Raw genomic sequence first — 14,297 nt, 5'->3', positions numbered from 1 at the left:
ACCCTTTCTTAAATCATAATCTGTTTGATCCAGCACCAGTCAAAGGTTTTGAAACGCCCATTAAACCGCAAGAGGAAATCTCGAGTGGTTTGCTAATATCAACAGAAATCCAGATGGAATTACAATCACCTTTTATGTACATTCGAGGGCATATTATGTAATACTAGCCACGGATTTAGTTTAATGCACTGCACCTTCCAATAAGCTGCTGGTGACACTAATAGCGATTTGAAACCTATGAAAAACTCTTTTGCCCTCAACAAAACCATTTTAAAGCCCAGAGTCCGCGGTCAAGGGGCTTGGGATGTCCAGAGTCTTAGGGGAAAATGGGGACAGGGGAGATCAAGGGTGGAAAAGACAGGCCAAAAAAATTTTTTTTTTCGACAGAGGAGAAAGCGGGGGAATAAAAATAGGAAACTAGAAACGCGGTCAGTCTGAGATAGCGGCAGAGGAGACAAGGGCAAAACTTCAAGCAAGCGGGGAGCAGAAAATCCATGAGATTTATTAAGAAGCATGGCGCTGACTGCTGCAGCACCCTCCCGGGCGTCGGGCTTGTTCCCGCAAAGGCTGGGGCGGCCACGCGGGACTCTCAGTGGGCCCTACCCCACGCAACCCTCGCGTGTCCCCGTCCCGTCCGCCCCCCCCCCCCCCGCGCCGAAGGCTCCGTGGGGGCGCGGGGCGGGGGGGGGGGGGGCGACGGGGACGCGCCGGCGGGAGGGCGGAGCGAGCGGCAGTAGGCGTGGCGCAGGGTGGGGCAGCCCCGCCCCGCCCGCCGCTCGCCCCGCCCCCGCCCCGCCCGGCGCGGGGGGGAGCGGGACGCGGTACCGGGCAGGGCAGGGCGGCGCGTCCCCGGCGGCGGCCGGGGTTGACAGAGGCGGGCGGCGGCTGCGGCCCCCATGGAGCCCAGCTAGAGGCTGCCGCACCTTCCACCGGAGGTAGGTACCGCGGAGCGGCTGCGCACCGATAACCGCGGGCGGGCGGGCGGAGCGGTGACAGGTTGGCCGGGGCGGCGGCGTTTTGCGGGAATTTCCCCCCCCGCCCTTGCCGGCCGCGGCCGGGCTCTGCGGTACCGGCGGGAGGGCGGCGGCGGTTCCGCGGTCCCCGCTTCGGCCCGTGACTATTGTTTCTGGTGGCGCCGAGCGGGCGCAGCGAGACCCCGGCGGCGGCTTTGTGCGGGTTGTCCCGGCAGTGGGGCTGCGGCGGTGGCGGGGAGGGGGGGGGGGGGACGCGGAGGACCGAGGCGGGGAGAGGGACGGGGCGAGACGGTGACCGCAGGGGCAGAGCCAACCCCCCCCCCCCCCCCCAGCCGCCCCTTCCTCCTCCTCCTCCTCCTCCTGCCCGCGCAACTTCTCCAAAATCACGCCCGTGGGTGCGCGGGGAGGAGCGGCGCGTGCCGCGGCGAGCCATCCCCCCCCCCCCCCCCTCCTCCCCCCGGCTTGTGGCTCCTGCCCCACGGGAAGGAAAAGGCGGCGGGTCCCGGCGGCTTGAAGCACCCGGGTCCGCGCCCTGGAAGAAGGAGAGTAAAGACATAAGGTGGGTGCCGAGAGAGGCGGTAGTGGGGGGGTTTGGGGTCCCTCTCGCAGCCGGTCCCAAGTGAGGAGGAGGAGGGTTTATCCTTCCGAAGTCGGGGCAGAAATGCCTCCCGCTGTCGCCCGGCTTCCCGGCGAAGGCTGCCAGCAGGGTGAACTGTCACCTGCGTCCCCCTTCATGGCTTTTTCTGGGGGAGGCGGCCGCGGGGCGTGGGTCCTCTGCGCCGGCGTGGCTGCGCTGCGGGCGTGCGAGCGGTGGGTGCCTCGGCGGAGTGTCGTGCTCCAGAAGTTCTGCATCCCTCGGGGAGACGGAGATGCTGCAGGGTGCAAGCGCCCTTGTGCCAGAGTTGCAGGGCAGCCCATCGCCTTCTCTCGTTCTTTCCCTCTTTTTTGCGAGGTTGGTTTGGCTTTGATTTAGTCACTGCTGTTGATGTCGTTTTTCTCGCGCGCCGTTCTTCATCAGGAGCAATTTTTAAAATAACACTTAAAATGCAGGCTTCAGAATGTATGTATAGTCTAATGGGGATGTATTGTTAAAGAAGAAAGGGTATCTGGTTGCCCATTAATTCTTCAGGTATTTTCCATTTAAACTTGATGAGGAAATGTTTTTTCCAAGTAGCCTTTCATGTAATCTATCACTAGCAAACTGGCTTAGCGTTTAAAGTAAAGATTTCCTCACAAATATGCTACTGATTGGCATGTTTCAGGCATAACACTAGTACAGGATGGAAAATCAGCACGCTTCCATTTTTTTAATATGTAAATTTGGAAAAGCCTTTCCTTCCTTTTCATGACTCTGTGAGTGGCCCTGGTTAATCAGATGTTAACTACAGTAACTAGTCCAGGAGGCCGCTGATAGCCTGCACGTTTTCTTGCGCAGCTCTGCTAGAGAAGCCTGTTCAGTTAATGCACCCTCACTATTTTGTTCTTGGCGTCTCTGATGAATTTTGTAGCATTTCTGTGATAAGCTCTAGTGGGACTCTCGTGGAGACACTGAAATCTCTTTTACCTTGAGAGATGATGGAAGCCAAATTTGAAGAGGGGATAACAGTGCGAATTAACTGGAGAGTGATGCTGAGTTTCCGTGTATACATTAAATTCTGGAGGCACTGCAGTAACCAGAGCTATCCGAGTCAGACTGGGAATCACCCCAGTGATGGGTTTTGCAGGGTCCTGATCGCTTCCTACCAAAAATGCAAGTGATAAGCTTTTGCAACGTGCGTGGATTGCATTGCAAGTGCAGGCTGGAGGATGGAGCTAGTCATGTAGCAGGCATGACGTGTGTGATGAGCAGGTCGCGCTGAACACACTACAACTTTGGGAAGCTGGCGTTTGCTGTGCAGAGCCTGCAGCGGTGTGAATTACAGGGAAAAAATGCATTTGCATGTAACAAAGGCGGCTGGCTCATCTCCTGCATGAGGAACTCATTTTTTTAGAAAATCTGGCTCCCGTTTCTGCCTCTGCTGCAAATTGCCGGTGTAGCTTTGGGCAAATCATTTAATGTTTCCATGCCTCCCCTCTCCTCATCTTGGCCTGTGACCCACGAAGGGCTTGCCTATACCAGGCTGTCAGTTCAGACCCTAACTCAAACCCTTTACCTTCCCCACTTGCCTCGCGCATAGCAGCCTGAAGCCTGCGATAGGTGGTACCTAGCTGCTCCGAGGGGATACAGTTCGACATTCAAATGCTGCTGCTGGAGCCAATAATACAGACGTAGCAGCCTCACAGCTATTCATTAATCTCTAATCCTGTCCCTCTTCTAATCCAGTCATTCTCTGCTGCTAATCAAATTGCCCGGCATTGCTTGAGCGGTGTTTGGCTGTGTGCTTGTCCTCGTGTTGGCTAGCCTACGTCAAGACAGGGAAGCGGTGGCAGTGAAGATGGGCTGAGTATCACCAGCTCTTCAGGACAGAGACCGTCTGTCACTTGAGGTTTGTAAAATCCATGGCATGAGAGAGGCCCGGTGTGATTTAGTAATACAGATCATAGCTAGAGGGTAAATTGCAAAAACATCGCAGAAAAATGGCCAGAAAATGGCACCTCGGGCGTTCCTGCGCAGCCAGCTGTGTGCACATTGGGAGGGAACGGAGGTGGAAGGGTGCAGCTCCCTCGGCGTAACAACGGCATTCTTATTTTAGCATGGAAGACAGCCAAAGATAAGGAGTGGTTGTCATCCGGCTGGTTGGAGGATTAAAAAAAAAAAAAGAAAGAGAAAGAAAAGCTGTGTGGAAATAGAAATATTTTGATGTAGGTACTAAAGGAAAAAAAGCAGATAACCTTGGAAGTGGTGGACTAGCCACATAAAGCTGGCAGTACAAGATTTCTCCCATAAAATCCAGAATGATCCTAATTAAGCCCAGACCCTGTGAAATGACACATGGCTTTATTTATTTCAGATGTTTCTAGGTCCTAAAGATGGGGCCAAATGTGAAGAGTTTGATGTGGCAGATAGTTTAACCCCAATTACTTCTACATAAATCACGTGATTGTTACAGGAGCTGAGTACATCTGATGGGTGCCCCAGAGCAACTGATAAAAATATATATATATTTAAAAAAAAAAAATATCCCCTGAAAAATCTCTGGCGGTGCGGGTGAGGGTTTGGGGGAGAAGGGTGGCCATCCTCTCTGGAGGCAGGAGGATGGGGATGCAGGAGCTGTTGCGGCACAGTGTGCCCGCTGGTCTGCATGCACAGGCAGCTGAAATGGTGGCTTTGTAGAGCAGGCAGGCAGAGAAAGGGAAGCAAAATGGGAGCTGACAAATATTCTCATTATGAAACTGGGATGGATGAATGATTTATGGGGGTACTTCCTTTTTTTTAAATTTTATTTTATTTTGAGCGGACGGAGTTGGTTGGCGGTGTGTGGTGCTAGCCATGAATGGCTTCGTTTTGAGATGAGGCTGCACTGGGTCATGCCTCCAGAAATGACATCTACAGAATAACAATACAGTAAAACACTTTTCAGCACTGCTTGGGTTTCATAGACTGTCTTCAGGAGGAAAAAGTTTTCCTTATTTTTTGTTCAAAGTCCTAGGCCTAAATTCTCCCAGTGTCTCTAGATTTCAAAAAGGAGGTGGCTGTACAAGCAGTCCTAGGCTGCGGCGGATCATTATGAACCTGTCTTGGTTCTCCTTGGGTATTTCCATTCCTGGGTTTGCAATATTGCCCATCCCTCCTGGACCACTGAGCAACTCCGTAAATAGGCCACTCTGTGGAGGAGCTGCTCTGCCGGGCGATTAAATGTTGCTTGTTAGTTCTGGCTTTCCCTCCCCGCTCCCCCCCCCCAAACAGGTCTATCCATGCTGTACTTTAATGTGCAGAGCAGTGCTGTAACATGGGTAGAGTGAATTTACGGGGTCATATCTGTGGGATTTTGCCTGTCAGTGGGATTTTGCCTGTCTGTAGGATTTCGCCAGTCCCGTTGGTGGCAGGGTGTCCTGGGGAACCCCTGCGGCAGCTGCCGCTCCCCATTCAAGTGCTGGCTTTGGGTGTGAGTGACTGGACCCCTCTGAGCTGGACCAGTTTCCAGTAGCCTTCTATTTTTGCTAGTTAATAGAATCATAGAATAGTTTGGGTTGGAAGGGACCTTTAAAGGTCATCTGGTTGAACCCCCCTGCCATGAGCAGGGACATCTTCAGCTAGATCAGGTTGCTTAGAGTCCCATCCAACCTGACCTTGAATGTTTCCAGGGATGGGGCATCAAGCAACTCTCTGGGCAACCTGTGCCAGTGTTTCACCACCCTCATTGTAAAAAATTTTCTCCTTGTATCTAGTCTGAATCTACCCTCTTTTAGTTTAAAACCATTACCCCTTGTCCTGTTGCAACAGGCCCTACTAAAAAGTCTGTCCCCATCTTTCTTATAAGTCCCCTTGAAGTACTGCCCTTGCTGTTGGCTTGAAGGGCAAGCTGGGTTTGCATTTGGCCCCCCCCCCCCCCCACCTCCCCCATGGCAGGCGCAAGTTCTCAGAACAAGCCCCAGGACTGACCAAGTCCATAAACGTCTTATTATCTTGTTATCTTTCAGCCAGTGATTGGGGGTGGGCTCTGACAGGCAAGAGAGGCAAAGGAAGCTTGCTGCGTCACCTCACTGAACTTCAGTGGGGCTGCTGAGGGTAGGTGCCCCCCTGAGCACCCGAGGCCGTAGCTCCAAATTCAGTCGGTCAGGCTAGTTTTGAAGAGCAGTCTCTCCTCCAGTGCCTCTATGTGCTTCAACCTTTTAATTATTTCTCTGCTTTTCTTGTGGCATGGAAACAAAGAGGTGGGAGAAGTGCAGTGGCTACCAGGAGGCCCAAGAGGACAATGGCTCTCGCCTGCCCCAGCAGACAGTGTGCTCCTTGCGGTAAAGCTAGGTTATTTGGAGGAGTGCAGGTCTTGCACTCCAGCAAAAAATAATTCATTAAGGGCCAGAGAATAATCACTTTACTCCGAAAAGCCTCTCCAGCTGCATTGCACCAACTGTTCTTTTTCAGCCTCTGAATCCTTAATGACAGTAGCAGCTAATTTCTCTTTCTGTGTTTTTCTAGCTGCAATGTCCTGTTTTCTCTGAGTTTATTGAAAAAATAATAGAAGTCATTACATAGCTACTTGTCACCTTTCAGAGAAGAAAACTTCTCCCTGGTTGAATGGCCAAGTTAGTTACTTGGTGACTGACTCAGACAATAGCGACTTTTTGTAGCTCATCAGTTAGTCATCTGTGCTTCCTGAATAAACTAATTAGCTGGAGGAGTGTTACTTAACTTATAGTCCATGAATATCAGAAGATGGTGAATAAACCAGTTGTGAGCAGTATGGCAATGACACATGTGCATTTGGTTGCATGTAAGCAAAAAACCTGAAACTTGGGGTCAGGAGTGGCAAAGTGAGAAATGTGTATTCATTGTGTTTGTTTTTTTTAAAAAATTTGATTGTCTTTGAAAGCTTATGTGACAGTACTGCACAAAATGGTCCTTGGTTTAAAAATAGCAATTAAGTGGTCTCTCTCTATATATAAAATATATAAAAATAATTAGGTTAAAGAAAAAATACTGAGGAGCATTGAACTAGATGATGCAGAAGGTCAATGAGAGTGGAAGCTGTGGAAAACTAAGTGAAATGTGAAGTATTTTTGTGTGTGTATGATATGCATCTTTCTGGTTGTTGGTTTTGGATCGCTTGCTGTAGAGCTGGATCCACACAAGGCCACTGCAAAGCAAACAGGAAGGGCAACACATTGTTTTTTAATCAGGATTTTCTTCACTGAGCAGTCAGGCATCACTGTCTGAATAACAGATGCCCTCATCTCCAGCCTTGGTGATGGGGCTGGAGATCAGGAGGCAGCTCTCGGCCAGGATGTCTGCCCCACAGAAAGGTGGGGAAAGAGGACTGCTCGCATGGCTGAGCCTTGCTCTCCAGCTTGTGGGATGCTGAGGGGATGCCAGAGGGAAGTAGGAATGTATGTACAGATATATGTTCTTGCACTCCTCCCCCCCCCCAACCCCCAAGTGTTGTGTACTTTCCAGGGAAGAAAATGAGAAGGATCATTCCTTGTTTGGAAAAATCTTGTCTGTGTTACTGTCTTGGGCAGCTGTCATTGGGGTCCTCAGAGACAGTTGTTGCAGGTGCCAAGCCCGTTGGACCTGCTATCTGAGATGCCTGGCCTTGGGGGAGAGTTCTCCACAAGCCCCATGGGAGAGCGGGTGGATCAGAGGGCTTCACCCAGATGATCAGTGGAAGCATGGGGCTGCAGCCCTGGAGGGTCTTCTGGTGTGACAGCAAAGGGTCCCTTTGGCACAGGATACTTTCTATGAGAGAGAGCATGTAGTGTGTAGATATAAATAAATACATATATACACAGGCAGACGCATGCACATGTACTTGCACAAGTGTATCCTAGAAGAAGGAATGCACGGAAGAGCCTTGCTGTTATGCTGTAACCAAAGTAATGTTGGTAGGTAGAAGAAAGCAGTTGCAAGGAGTTATATTTCCCCACTCACTGATGGAATACATGTGCCTTTGCTTTGGGTTTGCCATTTAGGTCTTTAAGTGATTTTTTTGAATGGTTGGGTAGCAGCTGTGTTTAGCCATGAAACCATCACTTGTCTTTTAGGATACATTTTGGCTGTCGCCATAGCTTTCTGTCTTCTAAAGGGGGTTATTAAATTGATGGGGGTAGCCCCGGATGCTGTCAGATGCTACAGAAGAGAAAGTGAAAGCAGTGTATGGCTGTGTGCCATGGATCCCCATGTTCATAGCGTGGAACCACAGAGCTGTGCAATGACGATCCCAGAGGGACCTGGTACAGCCTGCCACCTGAAACGGTTAAGTCAACAAACGAGATGGATGCCCTTGATCATGAACAGGCTCCAGATAGATTTGCTTTGGTTACTGGAGAGGTGAGTCAACACTCTTGCTTTCTATTTGCTTTCTGGTGGAACTGAAGAGCTCTTTGCTTTGAAGCATAAAGGCCCAAATATTTTGGGACCTGGTGCTTCTGAAACTGCTTTTCTTGAGAAGAGGTGCTGCTGCATTTCCAAGGGGCTGAGGTTCTCAAGCAAGCAGCCTTTTATTTTTAAAAAGGAAGGAGGTGTTTTTATTAAGAGTTTCCTGTTTTGAACTCTTTGGTTAAAGGGTATGAAGTGGTCAGAGGTGGGAGAGTTATCATTTAGGTCAGGGTTGTCTCTTTGTATTTTCATATTTGTATACATAGTGCACATATATGAATTCTTTTCATATTTATATTATATATTTTTATTTGTGCAATTTTTTTCCTGTTCTATTTAAGGCTGCTGCTTTAAGGAAGCCTAAATAAGGTTTCCTGTCAGGAATGGTTTAGATATAGCTGGTCCTGCCTGGAGCAGAGGGATGGGTTAGGCAACTTCTCAAGGTCCTTTTCAGGACCTTTTCTGTGGTTCTAGGCTGTTACCCAGCAAAACAAATTCATAGTAGCTTGTGCTGGTTATGCTGATAGGGTTTTGCTGTAGCATTTAATGTGGATATTTGTTTGAAAAGGAAGTAATAGCTAATTGTAGCATAGTAACTGCGGCTGCATCGGACAAATGTTTCTTAAAATTAAAGAGGAAGACAACTGATGTTACATTTTTAGACTAGCATCGTGATATGGCTGTGATTAATTTTTCCAGGAGCTTTGTGTTTTTTATATCTGCTTAAGTGTATTAACATTTTAAAAGGTCAAAGGTAAGCTTTAAAATGGATGCCAAATTAAGATGGATGGGAGGAAAATGACATTTACTTCTTGTTACTGCACATTGTTTGAATTTGACCGAAGGCAAAACCAAAACAAAGAACACCACCCCCCCCACCCCCGTATGTACACACATGCACGCATGCATGTGTGCGTGCACAGACAGACAGACACGTTCCCACCACCTGCCTTCCCTGCACACCTGGTCCGGGAAAACCTTATTCATCTAGGCAAATCATCATCCTAACAAAACCAGTAGTCCAATGTCTTCATTTCCAGACAGCTTAAGTATCCCTTTGCCAAGTATCTCATTTAACTAGGGTGAGTGGACTCTGTAAATAAAAGTAGCTAAAATATAAATATTAGGAAAATATGGCCAATGGGAACCATAACCACGTTATCATTTCCTGCCCTTGGTGGGTTTGAGATGATGATTTCTTCGGGGAAGGGACTGTACCCTCATCCCTATTCATGCAGTTCCTGGCACACCAAGTCCCTGTGAAAACAGAAAATAAAATACAGTGGGAAGGATGTCTTTGCTTCCAGTGGGAACGGTGGCCAGTCCCAGCTGAAAGCAAGGCATTAGCAGAGCTGCTCTGTGAACATACCAGTGTACAACAACTTCGGGTCTGGAGAAAGCAGCATAGCTCGAGGGAAGGACCGAATCTGATTTATGTCCATCATTTCCACTCTTGCCCTGAAATGATGATGTGGAGCTGGGCTGGTGATGCACCCTGTGCCTTGGAAATCACAGCCACTCTCTCTGTCAAGGGACCCAGCCTGGTTTCGTGGATGTTGTTTCACAAGGCAGAGTCACTCCCATCGCTTCATGACACTTACTAATCCAAGGTTTAAAAAAAACCAAACAAAAAACAAAACCAAACCAAAACAAAAAATCCCTAAAATTTCTTCAAATCCTTCTTCCTGCTGGTGGCTCATCAGTGAGTATTCAGGCTGCCTCCGGCATCAGCCTCCGGCTCCCTCAGCCCTGTGCTGCCCCATGAAGCACACCCTGACCTCGTGCGGGCTGCAGGGGCTGTGCTGCCCGGGGGAGAGCCACACCATGCCAGGGGCTGCTCTGACTTTAGGTCATTGTTGGTTTTTTTTTAACAGACAATTGTAAATTGTTACAGCTGTGGAGGATTCAAGGCCATCGCTTCATCCAGACCTGGGTGCTCGGTGCGGGGTACTCGGTTTCCCAGGTCTGTGGGTAGTTTCAGCCTCCTCCTTGAGGCATGCACGTGCCTCCCTCCCCCCAAAACCTGACTGAAGTGTTCCCTGAAGCACTGGAAGAGGAAGACGTTTCAGCGCAGACCCTCTCTCTGAGGGATCAAGGCAGCCCGGCCTCTGAGAGGAGCCTGCGTCTTGTGGTGCCCGGGGTACTGGGGTCACATTTCCTCTGAGGCTTCTCTAGCCCTCATTTTTCTGCAGCCTAATCGCTGTAGATTTAGTCCTTTTGTTCTTGTCAGCTTTTTAATCTTTTCACTGACTTCCCTGAGGTGAGAACTGTCTCTTCCCAGAACCAGATGCCAGCCTCCATAGCTGCCGGTTCCAAAGGGTGTGGGTGTAAGTGGGGTGATGCTTTGGCCCAGTACCGGTGAGGCAACTTAGGTGCGTCAGCTGTGACGGGGCCACCGGTCACGGAGAGGAGGCACCGCTGCCGCTCCCGCCGCCGTACCTTTGGCAGGCAGCCCGCCAGCCCTGCGCTGAGGGGGAGAGCGGGAAGATCCCCCTGGACTTCTCTGAGGGAGAGAGCGGGAAGAGCTGGGGGTCTGCCAAAGGCGAAGGGCTGGCGGTGGCCTGTCCTCAAGGGAGGAATCCGTGGTGCTGAGCCCTGCCGCTGCGTGAAGGCCTGAGGTGTGTCGGAGGTTTGGGTCAGGGGTGGCCAAATCCTTTCCCCCAACAAGCAGTAAGCCCTCCTAAGCATCCCTTTCTGGGTGCTGGAAATGCTTGTCTGACAAAAAGGAAGGGAAAATGTCAAACGCTCAAACGCTTCATTCCGGCGTGAAGATGTGTTTTTCATTTCAAACTGAGTGGATTCTTTCAAGGCTTCGCTGCCCTCTGAGTGGAACAAACAAAACAGTTTTATTTTTTCATTTTACCAAAAAAGAAAGATAGTTCTTAAATTGCTCAACCCAAACATTTCTTTTTAATCCCCCCCTCCCCCAGCCTGTCCACCATAGCAAACAATTTCATTATTTGCATAGCTCTAATTGCAGTGATTAAACAAACACAGCAAATGCCGACCCTTCACAGAGCCTCATCACACAGCCCCACAGCCAACTTGGTCTGTATTTTGTCAGCAGAGAGGGAGATCGGAGGGGCTTTGTGCTAGACTGAAAATAAATTACCAACTTAATTTTTTTTTTTCTTCCAAACTGATACACTATCAGTTTAGAGCAAGAATAATTTTACCCGTTGTCTTGCTAGCCAGCTGAGGGATATCACCATATTGTGATCATGGAAGAGTTTAAAAACCATTTGCATTTGGAATGTCTTGTTCACGTGTTACTCTTAAGTTGCAACCTCTGTTGCCGTTATTAGAATAACGTTTAGGGTTGATACTCTGTTAGTGATACCCATATTAACATAAAGTCATGAGAAACAAACATCTGCATCTTTTTTTGTTGTTGTTGTGAAGGTGGCAGGTACCCAAAGACAGGATTAAGGAAAGTTTTATCTGGCTGCAGTTCCATCAAATAGGAACAAACAATTTTTTGGACATTTTTTAATGACATTTATTTATAGCAGGTAGTGCACAGGCGGCTGCTATTTCTCAGCGTGCTGGAAGAATGTTCTCCAGATGGTGCTTACTGTTTATGCTTTTATTCACTTCGCTTGAGCACAGCAGCACTCTGCACAAAACATGGAAAATTGGAAAATAAAAACAATTATGTTTTTACAAAGTGCCATGTGATTTGCTGAAATGTCTTAGTTGACTGATGAGCGATGCTTGGGGGCAGCATGGGGGATCACAGAAACCCTGCGCCCGAGTCCCCACGTGGGTAACAGGCATCGCCCCAACTGGAGAGGGGCTCGCCCTTCTCTCCCCAAAAGGTGGGTTTGAACAGGGCTGTTAATCCTGCCCTCGTGTCTGTGCCTCTTCCTCCTCCCTTTTCCCTCACAGGGATTTGAGTGAATGGAGGAAAGGGGTTATAATGGCAAGATTTTTGTTGGGCTTTCTGTGGCTGTGCAGCCCTAAGGTGGGAGAGATGTGAGACAAAACATTCCATAAGTGTCGCCTGTGCCATTGTGTTCCTTTGGCTTCTGATCTCAGCGAAAAATAAAGTATTAAGGCCTTCAGCTGGTCTAGCTGAAAGCAATAGCAAAAGTCAGTACTGGTATCCAGAAGGAACAGCATGGTCCATGATTTCTGTTCATTGCAGTGGTGAAAATATATATCCAAATGGTGGGCATGCTCTTGCAGGCTTTTATTATGCAGCTTCTGCAGGACTACTCACACAAAACATTTTCAGACTGGAAGCTTTAAATAAAAGACTCTGGAATCTAAAGAATTTTTTTCATTAAAAAAATCCTTGGGAAAATTTTGAAAAGAATTAATTCTTTCAATTTCATTTTTAAAAAAAAAGAACAAAAAAAAGGAAATCATCAAAACAGATATTAAGCAGGGAAAAAAAAGTATTTTTTTAGGATTTTTTAATATTTGTTGTATATGTATATAAAAATATATGTATAAAAGAAATAAATATTTTTGGCTTCTATAAAAAAACAGAACAAGAAAACAACAAACCCACAGCACTTCAGGACAATTTTTCCAATAGCAAAAAGCATATCAAATTTAAACTTTCAAACAGGACACGAATATTATTTCTTTGTAAACAGGAGCCTTGTAAACAGGATTCCTTAAAAATCTAGTTTAAAAACCAGCAATACTTTTAGTGAAATTAAATTTCAAGAAATTAATGTATAAATAGTTGTTCAACTGGTTTGGGGGATTTCTTCGCTAAATGGGTAGTGCTGCACAGCGTTTCGATTTCTCTCCCTTGCCCGTTACCCAAGAGACAGCCCTTTCCCAAGCAGAATTCTTGCTACATCAGCTCCATGCTGTTTATCTCTCGTTGCTCCCTTGGCAGTTCTTATTTCTTAATGTGTTAATTGTAGTTCCTGGACCCTCGCAATGTGAGCATGTGTGATGTTCACGGTAATGATGCCGACATGTTCTCTAGTTCCTGGAATCGCGGAGAGAAAACCTTACATACAGTCTGGGCACAGGGCATCCAGTAAGAGAAACCAATTACAAGAATTCACATAGCATAAAAAGAATAAAGTGGGTAACTGGAGAGAGTAGGCATTGGGTTGGGTTGGGGGTTTTTTTGCTTATTCAGTTACGATTCCTTCTACGGCTCTGGCTTTGTGTGATATATATATTTTTTAATTAAAACTTGAATTATGTCACTTGCTTTCCACCTTTTAGCAGTATTTCACAGTAAATTCATTCCTAATAGCAAGTAGTCAGGGGTAAGGAATGGCTTTGCTGAGCGATGGGGACTGTTAATTATTAAAAAGAAACCTATGGATTTAAAACAAATTAGACCTCATTAAGCCTAGGTCTGTTTCCACACAGATCAGCTGACATGAAAAAGCCCATCTCCGAGCATGGAAAATTGCGCTTTTTAGCTGACACATTCCTAGTAGAGATGTGCTTGGGCTGGCACAGGGTGCGTTTGCTCTTTTGGTTTGTGTCGGAGATCCCCCATCTCTGATCTCAATTCAACACCTGTGGCTTTCTTGCATCTTTCCCATTTTCCTTCCCTCTCTCCTGTCACCCTCATCCACCCCCAGTGATGCCACCCCAAGCCCATGGGCACACGGGAGTCCCACCTTGCTCCTGGAGGTGGCTGCTGGCCATCAGCAGCTGGAGTCCGGCTGGCTGGGTCAGCCAGCTCCTGGACAATCTTGGTGCTAAGCTCAGCCGAACAGCTTGGCTGCTCCAGGTATAGTGAAAGGGGAAACACGGGAAAACTCCTTTTCTCTTCCTTGCTTTTGGAGGGGAGGGAGATCTCTGACTTCTGCTGTGGGGCTCTTGCCATGGCGAGGCTGACAAGCTCCATAGAATAGATGTACTTACTCTCATTTACAGAGGCAGGGGCTTTTTCGTTTGTTTGTGTTTATTTTGTTATCCAAACTTGGCTGTGACTCTGAAGTTGGTTGTACTTAGAGGCTTTCTGTGGGACCTTACAGAACATCCAAAGGGCTGAAGTGATTGTTGGAGACCATGTGCTCAAACCTATGTAACTGCGGCATGTTTTAAGCTGCTTTTCTGGAATTTTTTGGAGGCAATGGGTGAGTGCGTTCACAGGAGAATCCTAATAAGGAGAGTGAAAGGTGGCCTACAATGAGCATTTTTATTGTATGTTCACAAGCATGCCATGTATGGGCTTTGCTGTCTTGCTGAGACATCCCCCAGATCTTCTCTGGCGTTACAGGCATTGACACACTCGTATCAGGAGAAGAAACGCCCGTTCTGCTGGCTAGAAGTCAGCAATAACATTTTGACATCTGTGCAACAGTTTAAAATGAATTATTCAGCACATAGATCGTGCTATTTGAGCAGCCAGCACATCT

The 14,297-nt window shown here is 48.0% G+C and overlaps 1 protein-coding gene across 2 annotated transcripts in view; it reads left to right on the top strand.

The window, feature by feature from the left end:
- Positions 1-774: 774 nt before the first annotated feature.
- RAI2 (retinoic acid induced 2) overlaps positions 775-14,297 on the top strand; it is a 46,391-nt gene continuing 32,868 nt past the window's right edge. Inside the window, exon 1 of one of the 2 annotated variants that reach the window (XM_049834884.1) lies at positions 775-935. The gene's annotated coding sequence lies outside the window, so the exon portion shown is untranslated. Of the gene's footprint in view, positions 936-1,431; positions 1,534-14,297 lie in introns of those variants that run through there. The other variant, XM_049834886.1, reaches the window with a different exon arrangement.

The sequence above is a fragment of the Accipiter gentilis genome, chromosome 32 (assembly GCF_929443795.1).
Source record: "Accipiter gentilis chromosome 32, bAccGen1.1, whole genome shotgun sequence".
Taxonomy (NCBI): domain Eukaryota; kingdom Metazoa; phylum Chordata; class Aves; order Accipitriformes; family Accipitridae; genus Astur; species Astur gentilis.
Note: the sequence above shows the minus strand (reverse complement) of the source record. Positions and strands in the feature narration are given on the sequence as shown.